A 23,558-nucleotide genomic window follows, 5' to 3' on the forward strand; every position below is an offset into this window, starting at 1 on the left:
AGACTTAAACATTAGACCTGAAACTGTAAAACTCCTAGAAAAAAACATAGGGGGAAAGCTCCATGACATTGGTCCTGGCAATGATTTTTTGGAAATGAGATGAAAAACAACAAAAGCAAAAATAGATGAATGGAATTACATCAAACTAAAAATCTTCTGCACAGCAAAATCAACAATCAATAGAATGAAAAGGCATCTACAGAATGGGAGAAAATATTTGCCAACCATGTATCTGATAAGGGGTTAATCTCCAATATATTTAAGGAACTCCTATAACTGAATAGCAAAACAAAACAAAACAAAAAAATCCTAATAACCTGGTAAAAAGGTTATTGGGCAAAAGACTTGAACAGATATTTCTCAAAAACAAAACATATAAATGGCCAACAGGTATATGAAAGATGCTCAACATCACTAATCATCAGGGAGATGCAATCAAAATCACAGTGAAATATCACCACAGCTATTAAGATGGCCACTGCTATAAACTAAATGTTTGTGTGCCCCCTCCCCCAAATTCATATGTTGAAGCCTAATCTTTGTTGTGATACTATCTGAGGGCAGAGCCTTTGGGAAGTAATTAGGTTTGGATGAGGTCATGGAAGTAGAGCCCCCATGATTGAATTGGTGCCCTTATAAGGGGATGAAGAGCCCAGAGATCTCTCTCTCTGCCATGTGGGGACACAGTGACCAGACAACCTTCTGTGAATCAGGAAGGGGGCTCTCACCAGAGAACAAATCTGCCAGTGCCTTGATCTTGGTCTTCTAAACCTTCAGAACTGAGAGAAATAAAGGTTTATTGTTTAAGCCACGCAGTTCATGGTATTTTTGTTATAGCAGCCTAAAATGACAAAGATAGCCATTATCAAAACAAAATAGAAAATAACAAGTGTTGGTGAGGCTATGGAGAAATTGGAACCCTTGTGCAACTGTTGGTGGGAATGCAAAATGGTGCAGCTCCTATGGAAAACAACATGGAGATACCTCACAAAATTAAAGATAGAACTACCATATGATCCAGCCCTCCCACTTCTGAGTACATATCCAAAAGAAATGAAATCAGTATCTTGAAGGAATATGTGCTCTCCCATATTTATTGCAACATTATTCACAATAGCCAAGAGGTGGAAACAACCCAATGAACATTTATTTATTCACTGACAGATAAATGGATAAAGAAAATGTAATATATATGCATGATGGAATATTAACCATAAAAAAAGAAAGAAATCCTGTCATATGCTACTATTTGGATGAATATTGAAGACATTATGCTAAGTGAAATAACCCAGTCACAGAAGGACAAATATTGCATGATTCTATTAATATGAGTTACCTAAAATAGTCAAACTCATTGAAGCAGAAAGTAGAATGGTGGTTGCCAGGGGCTGGGGAGGGGAAACTGGGAGTTGCTACTAAATGGGCATAAAGTTTCAGTCATGCAAAATGAAACAGTTCTAGAGATCTGCTCTTCACCATTCTGTCTGTAGTTAACAATATTATACACTCCACTTAAAAATTTGTTAAAAGGGTAGATGTCATCCTATGTTTTTACCACAGTAACACTAATTTTTAAAAACCTACTTTAATTTCCAGACATATCAATATCCCCAGCAAAAAGAGAAACCTGCATAGGAAAAAAAATAGAAAAGCTGTGGATTTCTACCATGGCCATGGATGCACCAGACTTTCCAAATAATCTTGCCATCTGGAAGCCCATTCTTGGTCTTTAAAGTATTTAAAGGCTTTGCAAAAGTGCTCATAGGTGAAACAGCAGGAAGCATCTACAACCATCTCAGAGGGAGCCTTCTGCTTCCAGGAATAAAGTCACACATTCACAGGTGCTTCCTGTTTTTTCAAACACCTTGCCCACCTTTTGCACACCAAGCTTGCATTCTGCAAAACGTGAGCCCAACAGGAAGCTGCCTGCAAATTCAGGTAGCTTTTCTGATTCTTAACGAGGTCTTGAATATACTTTCAGAGAAATGTCAGCAAAAACTGTAGTCATTTGGAGAAGAACAAGTCTGGAAGAAAAATACACAGAGGACTAGCACCAAGAGGGTGAGAATATTTTTCTGTGAAAATGCTGTCTGCAAGTTACATATTTAAACAAATATATGTGTTTTCTTTATGTTTTGGGCTCCTGTGGGTGGAATTAGGAGAACTGACTGCATGTGGGTGGTGTCTGTCATTTCTCTGTTGTGAGGGAAGGAGTGGAAGAAGGAAGGTGAAGCAGAGAGTAGGAAGGAGAACTGGATGGCTGTAATGCCCCCAACTAAGCTCAGGGGAAGAATTACTGGAAGAATTTTTCTATTTTGGGATGCTCACAAGCTTGTCCTGAGATCTCAGAGCCACCATTTTGAAATGAGCATGAAGAACATTGATTAAATTGTGATAGTGTTCCCAGTAAGCTTTGATTAAACTATTCTGGGTAGTGTCTTCTTAACATGGTCAGAGGTGGACTTGGAATAAAAATTGCAGGCTCTGTACTCAGTTTTCAAATGGGTTCAGAGAAGAAGTTGTTCAAGGCAATGAATGACAAGTCATGTATTATAGGTAATGAATAATCTTGGGTAATAGATTGATTATTTGTAATTAAAATTCAAAACTGGAGAAATTAGTCATTTCTAGTAACAATATTTGTTTAGCTCCCAATTTATATTTTTATATTTTCTTTTGTTTTTTCCATTTTTGTCCAACCGTGTTATCAAATTAAGTTAAATTGCATAAATGTTTTTGTTTATTAAATTGACTCTTTGATGCTCTTTTTTTGCTACAATGAAATTAAGATCAATAACCACAAAGGTAAGCTTCTTCTGGTTAACTGGCAAAAAGGCTGGATGGGAGAATTTTCCTCTTCTGGGATTCAGACAAGTGTCTGTAACCTACACCGGTGAGAACTGGTCCATATACATCCTAGAAGACCACACTTAGCAGTAAATTAAAGGAACAAAGCTAAGGTTGGTTAATTTCTTTTTGCTTGTAATAACAAAGATGGAAACACATGAACATCTTATATAACAAACCAAAACTTTCAAATACATTTTATTTGGAAAACTTTATACATCTAAGAGTTTGAAAAACAATGATTTTTTTTTTAACTGCAAAATCTCTCCTACACAAGAATTTATTCCTCTTTCAGCTGTCTCATGTAGTTTGGTAAAGCAGCGTGTCACTGTGGGAGAATATCTATTGAGGATCTCAACATGTAAATGCTATCGATTCAAAGAAGTCCTTGTGCTGAGGAACCTGACTTCCTCTCTGGACATACATATAACACGGTGCAAAAAAACAAATAACGACAAAGGCAGGCAGGGTTCTAGTCACTTGGTTCTATTGCTTACTAAATGTCTCCGGGTTTCTCATCAGCAAAATGAGAAAATTGGATTAGGTATTCTCTGAAACCTTTTCTGGCTTTAAAATGTATTGATTCTTAGGTTTTAAGAAAACCTAGAATAGAAGACAGCACATGCTAAGTGTCAGATGAGTGGCTATATTGGTTCTGAAAAGGAAGACATTAAAAAGGCCTGGAAAAACTGGGATGAACTCTGCAAACAGAGATCATGAGCTGCATCTGGAAAAGGGGCAGAACCTAAGAAGGCAGAGAGGAGAGGCAAGAGTCCCCAGGCTCACTCAGCAGATAAGCAGATGCTTGAATATGGCTAGATTCAGAGGGTGTTCAAATATGGCCAGATGCACATCTGAGTACTATAGATAAAATCTTGTTTCTTGCTGCCTTAACGTGCAAGGTTAATAAAGGTCACTTGTAGAAAAGTATTGTAGAAAAGAAAGAAAAACTTGTAGAAAAAGTTTAGTAAGTTGAGACAGATGTTCTAATAGGCACAGTATCCTCAGAGGAGAGCCACCAAGATTGGCTGGATTTTCTTAAATTTTAATTTTAATTCTAATATAGTTAATATACAGTGTTATATTAGTTTCAGGTGGACAACACAGTGATTCAACAGTTCTATACATCTCCCAATGTTCATCACAACATTGTGCTCCATAATTCCCATCACCCAGTTCACCCCCTTCCCTCTGGCCACCATTAGTTTGTTCTCTGTAGTTCAGAGTCTCTTTCTTGGTTTCTCTCTTTTTTCCTTTGCTTATTTGTTTTGTTTCTTAAATTCCACATGTGAGTGAAATCATATGATATTTGTCTTTTTTAGACTGACTTATTTCGCTTAACATTATACTCTCTAGCTCCATCCAAAACGGGTCAGCTACATGCAAAAGAATGAAACTGGACCACTTCCTTACAACATACACAAACATAAACTCAAAATGGGTTAAAGACCTAAATGTGAGACCTAAAACCATAAAAATCCTAGAAGAGAGCTCAGGCAGTAAAGACTCTGACATCAGCCCTAGCAACATTCTTAAAGATTGGCTGGATTTTAAAACCAGAGCTCTCTTTTAAATAGTTTAGTGTTCCTTAAAAAAGTTCAGAAAATATGTCTTCTGGAACAAAAACTATGCAAAATCATAGGCTAACGGGACCACTGGCTCTAGGCAAGGGAACAAGTCACTAAGGGTAAAAATGATACTACCCAACAACTAAGAAAGCGGCAGCTTCCTACTTTCAAGTAGGTCTACGTGACTCCTGCTCTTTGCTCTCTCACCCCATTCTGCTCTGTCAATCAGTTCCTTTATGATCTCTCTTGCTTCCAGGCCAACTCAGGCTGTATGGTCAACTAGTATTAGCTCCCACTACCCCACTTCTTTGTCCATCTGCTATTCAACGATCCCATTCCTTGCTCTCCCTAATTCTACTCCTAAGCAACTGAGCCCTGTTGTAGAAAATTGGAACTGTGCTGAGTGTGGCTTCCATACAGAGTTCTTTTTAACTCTAATTAGACTATCATTGTTATTCAACCATTTTTAAAAATTCCTCCATAATCACCTTCTTAATCCTCAGATTCTTACTGTTCTACCTTTTACTTCCTAAAGGTATCTTTTACTATCTTTTTCTTTTACTTTCTAAAGGTATCTTACCATCCTGTATCCTTGAAAATTTTGATGTTCCGTGATACTTTCTCAACTCTCCCTATCATTTCATCTCCAGTTTATGCCGTATCTTCACCCAGGTACTTACTTAGCTAACATTTAAAACATTTATGACCTCACTGATATGAGGAATTCTTAATCTCAGGAAACAAACTGAGGGTTGCTGGAGTGGTGGGGGGTGGGAGGGATGGGGTGGCTGGGTGATAGACACTGGGGAGGGTATGTGCTATGGTGAGCGCTGTGAATTGTGTAAGACTGTTGAATCACAGACCTGTACCTCTGAAACAAATAATACATTATATGTTAAAAAAAAAAAAAGAAGATAGCAGGAGGGGAAGAATGAAGGGGGGGAAATCAGAGGGGGAGACAAACCATGGGAGACTATGGACTCTGAAAAACAAACTGAGGGTTCTAGAGGGGAGGGGGGTGGGGGATGGGTTAGCCTGGTGATGGGTATTAAAGAGGGCACGTTCTGCATGGAGCACTGGGTGTTATATGCAAACAATGAATCATGGAACACTACATCAAAAACTAATGATGTATGGTGATTAACATAATTTAAAAAAACATTTATTATGATCCAGGCCCTTATCTACATAATATCACTTAATCTTTTCAACAACGTTGTGAGGTAAATACTATCATCTCAATTTTACAGATGAATAAGATGTGTGCCCAAGATCATTCAGCCAGTAAAGAACAAAGCCAGGATTTAAATTTAGGCAGTTTCAGCTTAGAGACTGCCTGCATTCTATTCCCTCACCCTGAGGGGAAGTGGGGAAAGGGTATGTGTGTTTGGGTGGGGGGCAGGATTTGAACATCCATATGTATATATGATGTCATATCCAAGACTAATCTGTCTCTTCTGCCTCTGCCTTCTATCCCATCCTTACTCACCTACTCAAGGACTTTGTATTTGCTGTGTAACAAATTACCTCAAAACCTGGTGGCTTAAAACAACAATCGTAGAGCATTGCTCACAAGTCTAAAGGTAGGCTGGATATTTCTGCTCGTGTGGGCCAGTTTGTCTAATTGTATCTGTACAATTAGATAGCTGGAGACCTATCTGGGACTGGATGGTCTAGAATAGCCCTACTCACATGTCTGGAAATTGGCCTGATGTCAACTGGGGTGACAAAAGTGGCTAGGCCACGTGTCATCATCAGAAACATCCAGGGCCTGTTCACATATTAGTGATTGCAGAATCCCGCCCCCCCCCCCCCCGCCCCGCCTCCAAAGGGCCAAAAGAGAGCAAGCCTCTGCGTGCAATCACTTTACACGTCTCTGTCTGCATCACCTGTGTTGTCTCATTAGTCAAGCAAAGTCAGGGTCAGGCCCAGAGTCACCAAAGGGAGCCACAACTACAAAAGCCTATAGATTTTGATGCATTAATTATATACTACCCCTTCTCTTTAATTCATCCCTTTCCACTGACTCCTTCCCTTTATCTACCAATTTGGTGGACTATACTCTGTTCTAGAAAACCTCCCTTCAATCCCATATGCCCTGAGGTATTACGTAGCTAAGTATTAGGGATTGACTGCATCACTGAAAGTTCTCTGAATTAACTTCCATGTAGAAAACAATGATACTGAAAGGATGAGGTAGTTTAAAAATATACAGTAACCACGATAACTGTAAAGAACTTAGACTTTTATTCAGGGAGGAATACTATTTAGAAATGTTGACACAGGGTGATAATAAGAAAGCAGACTTTTAGTTGGTTATATTTGTTTTTAAGTTCTCAATAGACAATGCACCCCTCACTACCTGTGCCCGAGACAGATGTTCCCACTGCTCTGTCCTTGTACGCCAGTGCTCCAGAATCTTTCTTCTGAGCCTTAGCAAGGATGCAAGACATCTCACCTTGAAGTTTCATCTTCATTTATACCTCATTATGTTAAAAGACAAGACTAAAAAAGACCCTAATTTTTCTCTGGCTTTCCCTAAGCTCTACTGAAGGGCATATATACTTTTAGCTTACAAGATTGTACATAACTGCTCTGTGATTTTCCAGCACTGTGTGAGAGTTTCCATTGCTCCACATCTTTGCCCATACTCATTATTTTAATCCTTTTCAGTTTAACAGGTATAAAATAGTATATATTTTAATTTGCTCTTCCATGCTATAAAAGCCTTGTATGCTTCATTGTAGAGAATACTCAAGTGAAGTTTTTCTTTTATTTCTCCTGCTCCATCCCCCAATCTAATTTCTTTTAGGACTAATCTAATTCCTTTCAGTTTGTGATCTTTTAGCCGACAAATTAGTCACCAGTTTTTTCTGGGTAAATATATCTCAAAACAGGTGTTTACTTCACACAGTAATAGAAAAGGTAAATTATTTGCCTAAGTAGAGGTGATATGGCTGTGCCAGTTCTAAGGTTGTGAAAATGTCTCTTGATTTTGTCTCCAATTTTCATTCTCTTAAGTCCTCCCACCAGTTGGTAACCACTGGGAGCAGCCAAACAAAGCACTGCGTGTAAGGTTCTATTTGTGATATTTGCAGCTTGGCTTAAGAAAATGAAGTCGCTGTAAGTCTGATAAAGATGTACTCCTGTCACTTTCCTACTCCTGCACAGTGGTGAGGGATTTCAGACATGAACGGAGCTCCACTGGACTTGAATTATTTTGAAAAAAACCTCAGATAAGCACCTGAGTTCTGGGGCCTTTTACAAAAAAAGAACTTTATATTTTAATTCCAGGATTTTATTGGGAAGATGAAGGTTGTTGCTTCCTTCCTTTAGAAAATCTCCCTCTGTATTTATGCAGCTCATGACTGACTTTCCGCTCTTATTCAGAGAGCTACAAGCTGGTGTTCAACTCAGTGAAAGCATCACAATAGCCGGCACTGTCAGATCATTAAATACAACATTACACAGTTATCGACAGACATTATAAAACCTTTTTTAAAAAGTCATTGAAGAATCTTAAGTGATCTAAAAAATGTCCATAATATAAGGTTGAGTTATTGGCAATATATATATGTAATATATGTAAAATATATGTGTATACACACACACACACACACATATATATATGCACATACCAAAATATTAACAGTGGGTATCTTTGAGTGAAGAGATTATGAATTAGTAAACACTTAAAAATGGATTTCTGATTTGCAATAGTTCTACCAAAAACATGTATTGTTTTTATAATCCAAAATGATTAGAATAAGAAGTTATTAATAAAAAAGATAATGTGGCAAAAGTTCTGGGAAGACTTAATCTTATACTGTAGAAGCTTTGAGGCAGTGATATATACACTTATTTTCCCTTTTGCTTTCTTGAGTTTGACATTGGTTTAAGAGAATAATGGAATTGTAGCTCACGAGATCTATTCTGTAAACAAACATTCAGCAAATTCAGACATGTACAGGCAAGTTTGGTAGTCTGCTGGGATCTATTTGTGTGAAGGAAAGAGGGTCTTGGTAGTGAAAAGTTATTATTTTCTTGATGGTTGATACCACTACGCCCTCCCAAAACCCCATTCACTGTGGCATGGGGGAATATTTAAACTTCCCAAGCATTGGGTGGCATTCCAGTTGAGGAAGACATGCATCATTATAGTAGAGATGGAGTACACAAGCTTAGTTGAGAGTGTTCTTGGGGTAAAGAAGAATTCAGTTAGACCTTCATACAGTAATAACAAGCTTCCTACTCCTTCAGAAAACAATTGTGACCCTCAGGAGAGGAAGCTATGAAAGAGAAGTTAAATTAATGCTTTATTAATCAGTGTTGATACAAAGCAAATAGGTCACAGGGCACTCAGTTTCATTAATATTCATCAAAGCATCATTACATTCATGTAGAAGCCTGATAGGAAAGAGAGACAGTCGATGGATGATGTCATGAGGATCTTCCCCCCTTCTTCAGTTCCTATTGCATCTATTATAATAATAATCATAAATTCATCTCTTAGATCAACAAATTTAGAGATTTTTAAAATATGCTATTTTATCCTAACTTGTTAAAATCCCTATATACAATTTCATAAGACTGGGGGTGAATTTAAATAAACTTTTCAAAGCAACTGAGCGTGTGTTTATGAAATGGTCACACAGTGTGTCTAGCACTGTATGACATATTGTAGAGGCTAAAGAGCTAAGACACTCCCTCTAAAGAAAGATCTTAGGATCTTATTGGGGAGATAATAATAGACATACATGTAGCACACAAACAACCTTACATATTCTAGGAGGCATAGTAGGGTGAAGTATAGACAAAGAAAGCGCAATTTTAGAATAAAACTCTGGATTTGGCTCCCCTGAAAATCTAATCTCAGTTCCTTTTATTACTATTGGGCAAGTTACTTAAGCTCTGCATGCGTCAGCTTCATCTATGAGAATATGGTGAAAAATTAAATCTGCTGCATAAAGTAATCTATATGTCATATGTTTAGAAGAGTGTCTAATACACAGATGGAGCTCAATAAAAACTAGCTCTTATCACCACCATAGGTAAAGAAAAATAGTTCAGAGAATACATCTGATACTTGTAAAATACCAATTGCCAGAGCTGGGCCAGACTTTTGACAGAAAGTGATGCCTTTTAGAAATGGCACGATCAGATTTCAAAGAACATTTTCAGGTTTGCATTTTATAAAAGGCCAAAGATTATTCATCCCAATGACAGCTGCAAATCATTCCCAGACAGAAGAGAAAGTGGAAAAAATATGTCAGTTGATTATTTTCTTTAAAAAAAAATCTCAGGTCACAGATTTGAGGTTTCTCTTGAAAGTTTGAAAAAGTCCACAGCTCACAGTGATGACAATCCTGAGGATATAGGAAAATCATTTCCCATGCAAGAAGAAGAAACTATCTAAAGAAGAGATAAGAGTGTGCCATGAAATCAAAAAAGGTAAGAAAATAATATTTATTCAGTCAGTCAGTCAGTCAACAAACATATTAAGTGCCTATTACATAAGACATGGCACTGGGATCTAGAATCTAAAATTAAAATAGTCCGTACCATCAAGAGTTTTTGACAGACAGTTAAGTGATAAAACGCAATGTGATAAAGGTTAGAACAAGTCCCTACAGAAGGCATGCAAGGGGTATACAAGGCAGGGATCAGGAAAGGCCTCCTGGAGAAGAGGCTTCTGGATGGGATGCAGGATGAAGTACTGCAGGTACTTTACTATGGCTACAGCAGCAGTGTGGTAAAGCATGGCATGGAGCTAAGCCTGAAGACTGAAGTCCAGGCCATGTGAAGTTCTGCCTTTATTCTGAGACCAAACTGAATCCATTGAAAGATCTAATGAAGGGGAATGATTTAACTATTTTCATTTTTGTAAAATAACACTCGTACACTGGAAGCAAATTGGAAAGTGGACCAGAACTGAGCTTTTATGAATTTTGTAGCCAAAAAATCTTGTATAGTTTTCTATCTATATGAAGTCTGTGAAGTTCAATGAAACTCCCTTTCTCTTAAATCTGTGTGGCTTGCTGATCCAGTCCAGTGCTATTATCCATTCATCATCAGTCCTCCTCATACTCCTACTCAGTTCCCTATAATTAATATGGCTGTCACAGTAGATGAAGAAAAGGAGGATGAGGAATGAACTTGCTTTTTCTCTTTTTCAAATAGAAACTAACAGACACTTGGGGAGCCCATACCTTGAGGAGAGAGTATTATGCAGTGGTTAATAGCACAGGATCTTGATTAAAAGGCCAGTTTTGCCCATTGCTCTCTAAGTGACTTTGGGTAAATTTGTCAATATCTCTGGTCTCAGTTTCTTTATTACGAGATAGGACTAAAATCATGTCTGCCTTGTATTAGTCAAAACTGGCTAACTACTGTAACAAATGAACCAAATCTCAAAGGCTTATCACAATAAAAATTTATTTCTGGCTGAAGTCAAGAAAAGGCATGCACTCAAATGATAGAATAAGTTAAAGGTAGCAGGATAAAAGCAATGCATTCAGAAATTATTTTTCATATACACATATAATAACTAATGAGAAGACATAATCATAGAAAAACTTCATTTACATTAACAACAAAGAAGATTAAATACTCTGGAATAAATGTAAAAGGAAAGGTGCAAAAACGATGTGAGGAAAACACCCCTGAAAGCTATAGAAGGAGAGCTGGACAAATGGAAAGACACTCCATTTTTGTTTTTGTTTTTGTTTTTTAAGAGAGAGAGTGTGCAAGCTGGAGGAGGAGAGGCAGAGGGAAAGGGAAAGAATCTTAAGCAGGCTCCACGCTCAGTTCAGAGCCCAACACGGGGCCCAGTCTCATGACCCTGAGATCATGACCTGAACCAAAAATTAAAAGTTGGAGGCTTTAACCAACTCAGCCACCCAGGCACCCCAACACTCCCAGTTTTGGAGTAGCATGACTCAATATAATAAATTGACCATTCTTTCTAAGTTAATGTAAAATTTAATACAATCCCAAGAAAGACACAAATAAGCTTTCTTATGGAGGTAGACAAGTTGATATTAAAAATCACGTGGAATAGCCAAACTGTGGAAAGAGTGAAGATGTCCATCGACAGATGAATGGATAAAGATGTGGTATATATATATATATATATATATATATATATATATATATATACACACAATGGAATATTATGCAGCCATCAAAAGGAATGAGATCTTGCCATTTGCAACGACGTGGATGGAACTGGAGGGTGTTATGCTGAGCGAAATAAGTCAATCAGAGAAAGACATGTATCATATGACCTCACTGATATGAGGAATTCTTAATCTCAGGAAACAAACTGAGGGGTGCTGGAGTGGTGGGCAGTGGAGGGATGGGGTGGCTGGGTGATAGACACTGGGGAGGGTATGTGCTATGGTGAGTGCTGTGAATTGTGCAAGACTGTTGAATCACAGACCTGTACCTCTGAAACAAATAATACAATATATGTTAAAAAAAAAAAAAAGAAGAAGAAGAAGATAGCAGGAGGGGAAGAATGAAGGGGGGGAAATCGGAGGGAGAGATGAACCATGAGAGACGATGAACTCTGAAAAACAAACTGAGGGTTCTAGAGGGGAGGGGGGTGGGAGGATGGGTTAGCCTGGTGATGGGTATTAAGGAGGGCACGTTCTGCATGGAGCACTGGGTGTTATACACAAACAATGAATCATGGAACACTACATCAAAAACTAATGATGTATGGTGATTAACATAATAAAAAATTTTTAAAAAATCATGTGGAAAGACAAACATGCAAGAAAATCCAAGAATATACTGAAAAGGAAAGACTGGGAAGAAGGAATAGCTCTTATCAACATAAAATATGCTATATAGTCTTTGTAATTAAAATGGTGTGGTACTGGTGCATGAACAGACCAACAAAGAGAATAGATAAGAAAACCCAGACATGGACCCAGGTACATATGGAAATTGAGTATACGGTAAAGGCGGCATCACAAATTACTAGGAAAAATACTGTAACTTTAATAGATTGTTCTGAGACAGCAGGATAGCCATTTGGAATAAAATAAAATTAGATCCACACTTCACACACCATACACGAGCATAAACTCCAAATGTAACAGGGATCTAAATGTAAAAAAAAAAAAATTGTAATTTACTAGAAGAAAACACAGGTGAACAGGTAAATTCCTTCTCAACCTTGGTGTAAGAAAAGATTTCCTAACTAGGATGCAAACCCAGAGGCAATTTTTTAAATATTGAAAACCGGCTATATAAAAATAAAAATTTACCTGTATGACAAAAAAATCATAAATAAAGTCAAAGATAACAAACTTTGAAAAAGTGTTTACAACATAGCTCTAACTATAGATAGAATACTAATATTGCTAATATATAATGAACTTAAAAACTGAGGGGAAAAGAATCTTTAAAAACTCATGAAAATGGAGAAAAGGCAAGAGGAGGCAATTCACAAACAACTTATAAAAATGACCTCTGCATATAGGAAAAGGTCTTTAACCTCATTCATAATTAGAGAAATACAAATTAAAACAATACTGGTATATAATTATCAGATTGGCAACAATTTAAAAATATGACAACACATTCTGTAGAGAAACAGGCACTCTCATACATTACTGGTAGGAATGCAAACTAGGACAAGTTTTGGGGGGGAAATTTGGCAATACCTAAGCAGTTACGTCTACATTTACCCTTTGACTCAGCAAGCCCACTTTTTTATTTAATTCCAGTATAGTTAACATACAATATTATATTATTGCAGGTGTACAATATAGTGATTCAACAATTCTATACATTATTCAGCACTCATCATGGTAAGTGTACCCTTAATTCTTATCATCTATTCCCCCCATTTCCCCCACTCCCGCTCTCCTCTGTTGGCCATCAGTTTCTTCTCTAAAGAGTCTGGTTTTGGTTCATCTCTTTTTTTCTTTGTTTCTTAAATTCCACATATGAATGAAATCATATGGTATTTGTGTTTCTCTGATTTATTTCATTTAGCATTATACTCTCTAGATCCATACGTGTTGTTACAAATGGAAGATTCCATTCATTTTTATGGCTGAGTAATATTCCATTGTATGTATATATACCACACCTTCTTTATCCATTCATTTATTGGTTGACACTTGGGCTGCTTCCATAATTTGGCTATAATAAACATAATAAACATAGCATATTATAATGCTATAATAAACATAGGGCTGCATATACCTTTTTGATTAGTGTTTTTGTATTCTTTGGGTAAATACTCAGTAGTGGAATTACTGGATCATAGGGTAGTTCTATTCTTAATTTTTTGAGGAAACTCCATACTGTTTTGCATAGTGGCTGCACCAGTTTGCATTCCCACCAAGACTGCACAAGGGTTCCTTTTTCTCCGTATTTTCGCCAACACTTGTTGTTTCTTATGTTTTTTATTTTAGCCATTCTGACAGGTGTGAGGTGATACCTTATTGTGGTTTTGATTTGTATTTCCCTGATGATTAGTGCTGTTGAGCATCTTTTCAGGTGTCATCTGTATTGTCTTCTTTGGAGAAATGTCTGTTAATGTCTTCTGCTCATTTTTTTCATTGATTTGTTTTTTCAATGTTGACTTTCATAAGTTCTTTATATATTTTGAATACTAACGCTTTATTGGGTGTGTCATTTACAAATAACTTCTCCCATTTAGTAGGCTGTCTTTTAGTTTTGTTGATTGTTTCCTTTGCTGTGCAGAAGCTTTTAGAGGTAGTCCCAATAGTTTGTTTTTGCTTTTGTTTCCCTTGCCTCAGGAGACATATCTAGAAAAATGTTCCTATAGCTGAAGTCAGCGAAATTACTGCCTATCCTCTCTTCTAGGATTTTTATGGTTTCAAGTCTCACATAGAGGTCCTTAGTTCATTTCGAATTTCTTTTTTCATATGGTGTAAGAAAGTGGTCCAGTTTCATTCTTTGCATGTGGCTGTCCAATTTTCCCACACATTTGTTGAAGAGACAAACTGTCTTCTTCCCATTGCATTTTCTTGCCTCCTTTGTTGAAGATTAATTGACCATATAATCATGGATTTATTTCTGGGCTCTCCATTCTGTTCCATTGATCTATGTGTCCTATTTTTGTGCCAGTACCATACTTACTGTTTTGATTACTCAGCTTTGTAGCATATCTTGAAATCTGGGATTGTGATACCTCCAGTTTTGTTTTTGTTTTCAAAATTGCTTTGGCTATTTGGAGTCTTTTGTGGTTCCGTATAAATTTTAGGATTATTTGTTCTAGTTCTGTGAGAAATACTGTTGGCATTTTGATAAGGATTGCATTAAATCTGTAGATTGCTTTGAGTATTACGGACACTTTAATAATATTTGTTCTTCTAATCCATGAGCAAAGAATGTCTTTCCACTTCTTTGTGTCATCTTCAACTTCTTTCATCAATGTTTTATAGTTTCCAGAGTACAGATCTTTCTGTACTTTCTGGTTAAGTTTATTCCTAGGTATTTTATTATTTTTGGTGCAATTGTAAATGGGCTTTTTTGTTTTGTTTTAAGGTTGAATTTATTTAGATTAATAAAACACATATTTATCTTTCTGCTGCTTCATCAAATGTGTATAGAAATACAGCAGATTTCTGTATATTGATTTTATATCCTGTAACTTTACTGAATTCATTTATCAGTTCTAGAAGTTTTTTGGTGGAGTTTCCAGAGTTTTCTATATATAGTATCATGTCATCTGCAAATAGTCAGTTTTACTTTTTCCTTACCAATTTGGATGCCTTTAATTTCATTTTGTGTCTGATTGCTGTGTCTAGGACTTCCAATACTCTGTTGAATAAAGGTGGTGAGTGGATATCCCTGTCTTGTTCTAGACCTTAGAGGGAAAGCTCTTAGTTTTTCACCATTATGATGTTCACTGTGGATTTTTCATATATGACCTTTGTTATACTGAAGTATGTTCCCTTTAAAACTATTGTGTTGAGGGTTTTTATCATGGATGGATGTTGCACTTTGTCAAATGCTTTTTCTGCATCTACTGAGATAATCGTAAGGTTTTTATCCTTTGTCCTGTTGATGTGATGTATCATGTTGATTGATTTGCGAATATTGAACCACTCTTGCATCCTAGGAATAAATCCCACTTGATCATGGTGAATGATTTTTTAAAATGTATTGTTGGATTCAGTTTCCTACTATTTTGTTGAGGATATTTGCATCTATGTAAATCAGAGATATTGGCCTTTGGTTCTCATTTTTGGTAGTGTCTTTATCTGGTTTTGGTATCAGGGTAATGTTGATCTTATGGAATTAATGTGGAAACTATCTTCCCTCTTCTATTTTTTGGAATAGTTTGAGAATAGATATTAACTCTTCTTTATATGTTTGGTAGAATTTACCTGTGAAGCCATCTGGTAGTGGATTTGGATTTGTTGGGAGTTTTTTTTTATTACTAATCTAATTTCATTGCTGGTAATTAGTCTGTTCAAATGTTCTATTTCTTCCTGATTCAGTTTTGGGAGGTTATATGTTTCCATTTGTTCTAGGTTATCCAATTTGTTTTGGCATATAATTTTTCATAGTATTCTCTTATAATCCTTTGTTTTTCTCTGGTGTCAGTTATTTCTCTTCTTTCATTTCTGATTTGGAGTTCTCGCTCTCTCTCATGAGTCTGACTAAATGTTTATCAATTTTGTTGATCTTCTCAAAGAACCAGCTCCTGGTTTCATTGATCTGTTCTATTTTTATTTATTTATTTATTTATTTATTTATTTATTTATTTATTTATAGTTTCTATACTATTTATTTCTGTTCTGTTCTGTTATTATTTCCTTCCTTCTGCTCATTTTGGATTTTGTTTGTTCTTCTTTTCCTAGCTCCTTTAGGTATAACGGTAGGTTATTTGAGATTATTTTTTTGTTTCTTAAGGTAGGCCTATATTGCTATAAACGTCCCTCTTAGAACAGCTTTTGCTACATCCCTAAGATTTTAGGTCATTGTGTTTTCACTTTCATTTGTCTTCATGTACTTTTTTATTTCCTCTTTGATTTCTTGGTCAACTCTTTCATTGTTTAGTAGCATGTTATTTAACCTCCATGTATTTGTGTTCTTTCCAGATTTTGTCTTGTGATTGATTTCTAGTTTCATACTACTGTGGTTGAAAAAGATGCATGGTATGACTTCAGTCTTTTTGAATTTGTTGAGAGTTGTGTTGTGGCCTAATATGTAATCTATTCTGGAGAATGCTCCATGTGCACTTGAAAAGAATGTGTATTCTACTGTTTTAGGATGGACTATTCTGAATATATCTGTTAGAGTCATCTGGCCCAATGTGCCATTGAAAGCCACTGTTTCTTTGTTGATTTTCGGTTAGGATGATCTCTCCACTGATGTTAAGTGGGGTGTTAAAGTACCCTACTATTATTGTATTAGTATCAAATATTTTATGCTTGTTATTAGCTGCTTTATGTATTTGGGTGCTCCCATAATGGGCACATACATATTTATAATTGTTATACCTTTTTGTTGGATTGTTCCCTTTATGATTATATAGTGTCTTTCTTTGTCTCTTGTTACAGTCTTTGTTTTGGAGTCTATTTTTTTTAATTAACATATAATATATTATTGGTTTCAGAGGTACACGTCTGTGATCCATCAGCCTTATATAATACCCAGTGCTCATTATATCACATGCCCTCCTTAATGTCTATCACCCAGTTACCCCATCCCTCCACTCCCCTCAACCCTGAGCAACCCTCGGTTTGTTTCCTATGATTAAGAGTCTCTTATGGTTTGTCTCCCCCTCTGGTTTCATCTTGTTTTATTTTTTTCCTCTCTTCCTCTATGATCCTCTGTTTTGTTTATTTTAGAGTCTATTTTGTCCAACATATGTATTGTTAACCCTGGCTTTCTTTTCACTTCCATTTACATAATAAATGTTTTCTTATCCCTTCACTTTTAATCTGCATGTGTCTTTAGGTCTCAAATGATTCTCTTGTAGGCAGCATATAGACAGGTCTTGTTTTTTTATCCATAGCAAGTCCACTTTTAAGAATTTATCCAGAAGATACCCCTTCAATAATACAAAAATATATTTGCATGGGTTATTAATCACAGCATTGTTCACTGTTGCAAATATTGGAAACAATGCAAATGTCTAAATATAAGAGAGTGGTTAAATAAGTTACATACATCTACACAGCTGTAGGAAGAAAAAACTACAAGAGGATTTCTATGAACTAAGATGGACTGTTTTCCAGGATACATTAAGTAGAAATAAGACAAGTGCAAAGGAGTACCTATTATGTGCCATCTTTTATAAAAGAAAGAGAAATAAAATATACATGTATCTACTCATTTCTGCCCCCCCAAAAAAGATAACCTGAAACTAAAGATTACTTACTTATAGAAATAAGAGGGAGGGGCATGAGGTGGAAGGGATGATGGCAACAGGGTAAGAAACAGTTCTTTGAGTATAATTCTTTGTACAGTTCTGAATCTTAGAAACCATGATAATATTTCATCCACCAAAAATACAAATAAGTGATTCAAATCAAAGAGGATGAGAGAAGAACCCAAAATTCATACAAATAATAACAAATGAGTCTAACTCTATTACAAACTACACTACCCTGAAGGGGTTGGGGAAGAAAAGAGTAAACCTAAATAAGTTTGAAAACAGTATTTTGACTATGTGCTCTTAAGACTAAAGACAAAAGGAAATGTACACAACCATTGTGTACTAGTTACTCACTTCCTCCACCCCCCAAAGGGGCATGAGTTAGTTATTCTGAAACTAGTTCATGTTATCTTTTAGGACTGTGCAAACAAGTAAATAAACTTTGAATAATGAAAAGCAGATTTCTTACTGTCAGAGAAAGGAGTTACAAATAAGAAAACGTATAACCGTAAGTAACTATTTTAATTTTTAGGGTTATCCTTGGAAAAATGACCCCAGGGTTGGAGCAGGGAAAGTATAAAATTAGCCTGAAACATCTTGTGGTGCAAGAAAAAGATGTGCTCAAAAAAATAATGGGCAATGTTGAAAGGACACAGAAATCAACTTGAAGAGACTCCCAATGGTCAAATCTGGGTCAATCTGAAGAACAAAATAAATGATAGTAAAGGATTAGAACATACAGAATAAAATATCTATGTCTCTCTTTCTCTCTCTCTCTCTCTCTCTCTCTCTATATATATATATATATGAGAAAAAAAGAAAACCTCTCTTCTTTACAGAATTTTAATTAATAAATGTCAAAAAATGATGGAAATAAAAAAATTCATTTGGAAATTAGTGGGTTAACATAGGATAAGGTACAGGGTATTTACATAGTTTTAAAGTATCTCTTTATAAGATACTAATTAAATACAAAGGGAAGAATAGTCCCTTTATAGTACAGAAATCCATTAAACACTACCTTAACCAAGTGATCAAAATTAACATCACCAGAAATAAGCTACATCAACATCATAGACTCCAAATACAATGAATTGAGAAAATTACAATGTCACTTCTGTGGCATTTATATGTATAATATGAATTTAATCATTATTGATTTAATCATAATCTAGATCCTGGACCATAAAATGGGCATTTATGGGATAATTGGCAAAAGTTGAATAATGTATGTAGATTAGTTAATAGTATAGTATTAATGTTAATTTCCTGATTTTGAAAATTGTACTGTATTTAAGTAAAATATTAATATTTAGGGAAGTTGAATAAAAGGTATATGGAAATTTTATAATATATTTTGTACCACTGTTGCAAATTCTTATTAATCTGAAACTATTTCGAGATAAAAATTTAAAAAAATACTAAAGAAAAAAAAGCATTTTAAAATCCTGCCATCCTGCACATTGTTAGAGCTTGGAGTTGAGGCCGCTGGCTGGCTGATGAACTCACAAGTGTAGGTAGTGTGCTACACGAGGGGCAAGACCACAAAGGTCTCTGGCCCAATGAGTGGAGTTTGATAGTAATTCTTGCTACAAGTATAATTCAAATGTGTCAGCTTTAAGGAGAAATCCTTTTTTAAATGGTATTTTCTTTTCTCCATATTTCTTAACTGCTTGGGCCTCACACGTTATTGGGCCTTTTCGATTTTCAGAGCAACTTGATGAATCCTGCTATAAGGTCCTAAAAAGGGAGCTCACTCAGTGGGTCTGATGTGGTGGATGCTGGCCAGCGAAGTTCTGCGCATGCGTGGCACCATTTCCCGAGAACACCCATGGATGGTCATGCCTGATCTCTACTTCTACAGAGATCCTGAAGAGATTGAAAAGGAAGAGCAGGCCGCTGCTGAAAAGGCTGTGACCAAGGAGGAATTTCAGGGTGAATGGACGGCTCCAGCTCCTGAGTTCACTGCTACTCAGCCTGAAGTCGCAGACTGGTCTGAAGGTGTGCAGGTGCCCTCGGTGCCTATTCAGCAGTTCCCTACTGAAGACTGGAGCGCCCAGCCGGCCACTGAAGACTGGTCTGCAGCTCCCACTGCTCAGGCCACTGAATGGATAGGAACAACCACTGAGTGGTCTTAAGCTGCTCTTCCACAAAGGCAAATAAAATGGAAATAGAAATGGAAAAGGTTGACGGAAAATAAAGTTTGTAAAAAAAATAAATATATAAAATAAAATCCTGCCATCTATGGTTATATAAAATTTTGCTTTTAAAGGAATAACCTGACACCCTCTCAAAATAAAAGGATATTTTCACTCAAAATAAAAATGTTAAACATTTGCTTTATGAAAAGCTAAAAAATATACATGGGAAGATATACATATATATTTTAAAGATTTTCTTTGAGATAGAGAGAGTGCATAAGCTGGGGGAGGGGGAGAGGGAGAAGCAGGCTCTCTGCTGAGCAGGGAGCCTGATACGGGGCTCATCCCAGGACCCTGGGATCATGAGCTGAGCCGAAGGCAGACGCTTAACCAACTGAGCCACCCAGGTGACCCTGGAAAGATATTTTTTTACATAAATTCTCCCACAGATCAGTATGTTCCCTCTCTCTGACTCATTATTTTAATTTTCCAAGTATTGCTCATATTTTCAGAGGATAAGATCTAAGTAATGATATAATTTTTCTATGAATAAACTCCTAGTGATTGTACCCAATGGTCATTGATTGTCTTACAGTCTAATTTTATGTATATACTGTTTTAGGCAACAGATGTCAGGGAGTTCCTTTTCTGTCCAAGTTATCAGCTGTAATTTAGCAGTAAAGAAGTGTTGGCCCACATGTGACAAGTACTCATGTGCAATTATGAAGTTTTCTTCTCTATTTCAGAAAGGAAGGTGAAGAACTGGAGAACAGGATAAAGGCCTGGAATCCCTGCTGCTCCAAAAGGGTGAGGACAGTTTTGTCAACTATAAGACCCTTCACTACTCTGTGCTTTTTTCACATTCTTAGTCTCAGCTTACGTTGAAGCGCGCTTTAGTTTCTTAAAATATATTTATTTACAACAAGCAGCTAATTAGGATGAATGCTTTTTAAATTTCATTTTAATGAAATGTTTTGCTTTGGAGAACTCAAATAAAACCACAGCAAGTCCCCTGATTTTACCACCAGAGGGCATATGACATTAAGAAATACGGCCAACAAAGTCCGCTTGCTTCTGAGATTCTCTGATTTAATGGTTTGAAATCTGTAGTTAGCCACGTCCAGAAATAAACTCATTCAGAAGACAAGTAAGGTATGTGCAGATGAGGACAGGAAGAGGTTAGGAGTGAAAAACTCACTTTTTTTATAAGAATATAATCCTCAACCTTGTTCTCAAAAATGCTCACCTACATTCATTTATTAATTACATTACTGATTTAGGTTAAAACACTCCATTCAATATTGCAAAAGGCTGGCAGTAACGAATTGTGATGTTTCCTCTCCTGGTGACGTTTAAGAAAAATATTGGCTGGCTAATGCAATGGAATCTAGAAAATGAGGGATGAGCTAGTCCAGAATCAATGAGGCCAAAAGGTCTTTGAGTTCAATTTGTATATGGATCAGTGAACATCTCTGTAAATCAGGTCCACCCCCTCACTGTGACCAGTAGGTGCACATTGTGGGTCACAGAGGGCATGCAGAGACAGTGCATATGCACGAGCACCCGGCCAGCCCCATGAATCAAAATGAGTGCTCATTCTACTGATGTTGGGTTGATGAGATCTCCTTACAAATATATGGTATTTTGATCTTGAAGTTAGAAATTACTTGGAGTAAAAACAATTTAAATTTCCCTGTTCCTTCTACCATCATTCTCCCATTTCCCCCTTTCTTATTTCTATTTCCTTTCTCACCTAAGCCCCAACCCCCCCTTTTTTTCTTTGATTGGCACGTACATGGAAAAAGCGATGAATTATTGATTTTAATGGTTTAAAACTTATTTCAATTCTGCTAATAGTTGTGCTGAAACAGTCTGAATGGGCAGGTGATCTTAGGCGTGGACTTGAATCCAACTGGTCCCTGCATGAAATGGCACCTCACTTAGTCATTATACTGAGGTCACTTCCTCCACATTGCATAAAAATCTCTCATGCTCATTTCACAGATGAGCAATTTTGAGGGAAACTGTGCATGTTAGTTGGAATCAGTAGGATATTTCTATATCTAAAACAGTCCATGTTAGTTTGAGGATGGTCATGACTAATACTGCATTTGTACAGCTGAAATACCAGTGCACCACATTTTTCTCCCACAATGCTTCCAAATCTCTCTAAACAGGTAAAAGCAAACTAGAGAGCTAATTTTCTTGGCTAATTTAGCCAAAAACTGTGTAAGTATTTGTGATATATCAAGGAGGATGGTTGTGCATTATCTGGAATGTTTTATATTATTCTAACATGTTTGAGATAATTGCAATGTTTCTTTATTTTTTCAGAATAGTCCCAGAAATAATTATATAAATGTTCTGCATTGCCTAAAATTTACTGGTCTATTTTTTGCTAATATAGCTCATTATTCATTCCTACTTTATCACCTTCAGCTTTTTAATCAGTCTTTTATTATAAGATTTAGTGTTCCTCTTTAGATGTGAGTGTTGAGCCCTAGCTCTGATAGATGAAAATCATCTTTTGAATCTGCCAATTCTGACTGTTCTTACTGCTGCGATACCTTTGAGAACCAAATTCTTCTTTAATGAAGTTGAGTGGGTTTTAAAAGCAAACCTGCCTTCATCACATTTTGCCCCCCCGCCCAGGCCCTGCTCAGTGTGAAGCCCATGGAAATTGATACTATTCTTTTGCTTTGAGCATCTGACTAACCTCTATGAGTCCATATTGGACATGACAGAGAGAAAGAGACCATACCATGAGCTTAACAGAGTTCACTTTCCCATCCCTAGTCACTCATTTGTGTGCTCATGAATTACACTGTTTTGGGGAATATCCAAGGCTAAGCTGGTTTATATGTAGCAACTGTTTGTAGGGCAGCCAGATTTTGCTGACATCCAAGAATAGAATGTTAGGGTATACTGGATAGAACCTCACCCTAAGGATCCAGGTTGAGATTGAGGTTACACCCTCACACCTGGGTAGGCTTCAATATGTCCCCCAGGTAGCAGGGGTAGAAACATCAAATACTACCTAGATATATGAAGAATATGCAGCTTTCTTTATTTTCTATCATAGATTTACTCTTCCTCATAAACATCCACCTAACTGGGTACCAGGGGATGGAAAACACTCTTTTAAACTTGCCAATAATAGGAATTATTGTCTCTTCTCTTTTAAATGGACTCTTCTATGATGATTTTCTTTTGGATAAATGTTAAATCTTTCCTCTCTTCCTTTGCTCTTTCCAAAGATAGGGAGAATGGGGCTGATATGATCACATGGCAGCAAGATCAAGGCATGACAGCGCTCTTGATCCCCAGTGAATGGTTTGGTCCCCTCCCAGCTGATGTGTCACTGGGTCCACACGGGCCATTGGAACATTATGCTGGCACATACTCTAGTCCTGATCATTTGCCTCTGATGTGTCTTCTCACACTGCAGCAATTTGTGCATCCTCAGGCCTCTGCGAATTCTCTGGTCTTCTAAGCGCCAACACATCCACTCATTGAAGCCTAAGAGACCCGTAGGAGTCAAAGTTCTGTCTCATCCATATAGCCACTTGCCAAGGCCACAATTATTCCATCACTTCACATGTCTGAAAGGCTCTTTCCTCCAGA

General features: G+C 36.7%; 1 long non-coding RNA gene and 1 pseudogene across 1 annotated transcript; both read left to right on the forward strand.

Moving 5' to 3' along the window:
• Nucleotides 1–1,911: 1,911 nt before the first annotated feature.
• LOC118552304 (uncharacterized) lies at nucleotides 1,912–19,958 on the forward strand. Its single transcript, XR_013448576.1, has 3 exons — nucleotides 1,912–2,061; nucleotides 13,186–13,237; nucleotides 19,505–19,958. It is a non-coding gene; the product is annotated as an uncharacterized LOC118552304 (long non-coding RNA).
• Nucleotides 19,249–19,390, forward strand: LOC118552317 (small nucleolar RNA SNORA62/SNORA6 family; annotated as a pseudogene).
• Nucleotides 19,959–23,558: the final 3,600 nt, after the last annotated feature.

This window comes from Halichoerus grypus, chromosome 6 (genome assembly GCF_964656455.1).
Source record: "Halichoerus grypus chromosome 6, mHalGry1.hap1.1, whole genome shotgun sequence".
In the NCBI taxonomy this organism is placed as follows: Eukaryota; Metazoa; Chordata; class Mammalia; order Carnivora; family Phocidae; genus Halichoerus; species Halichoerus grypus.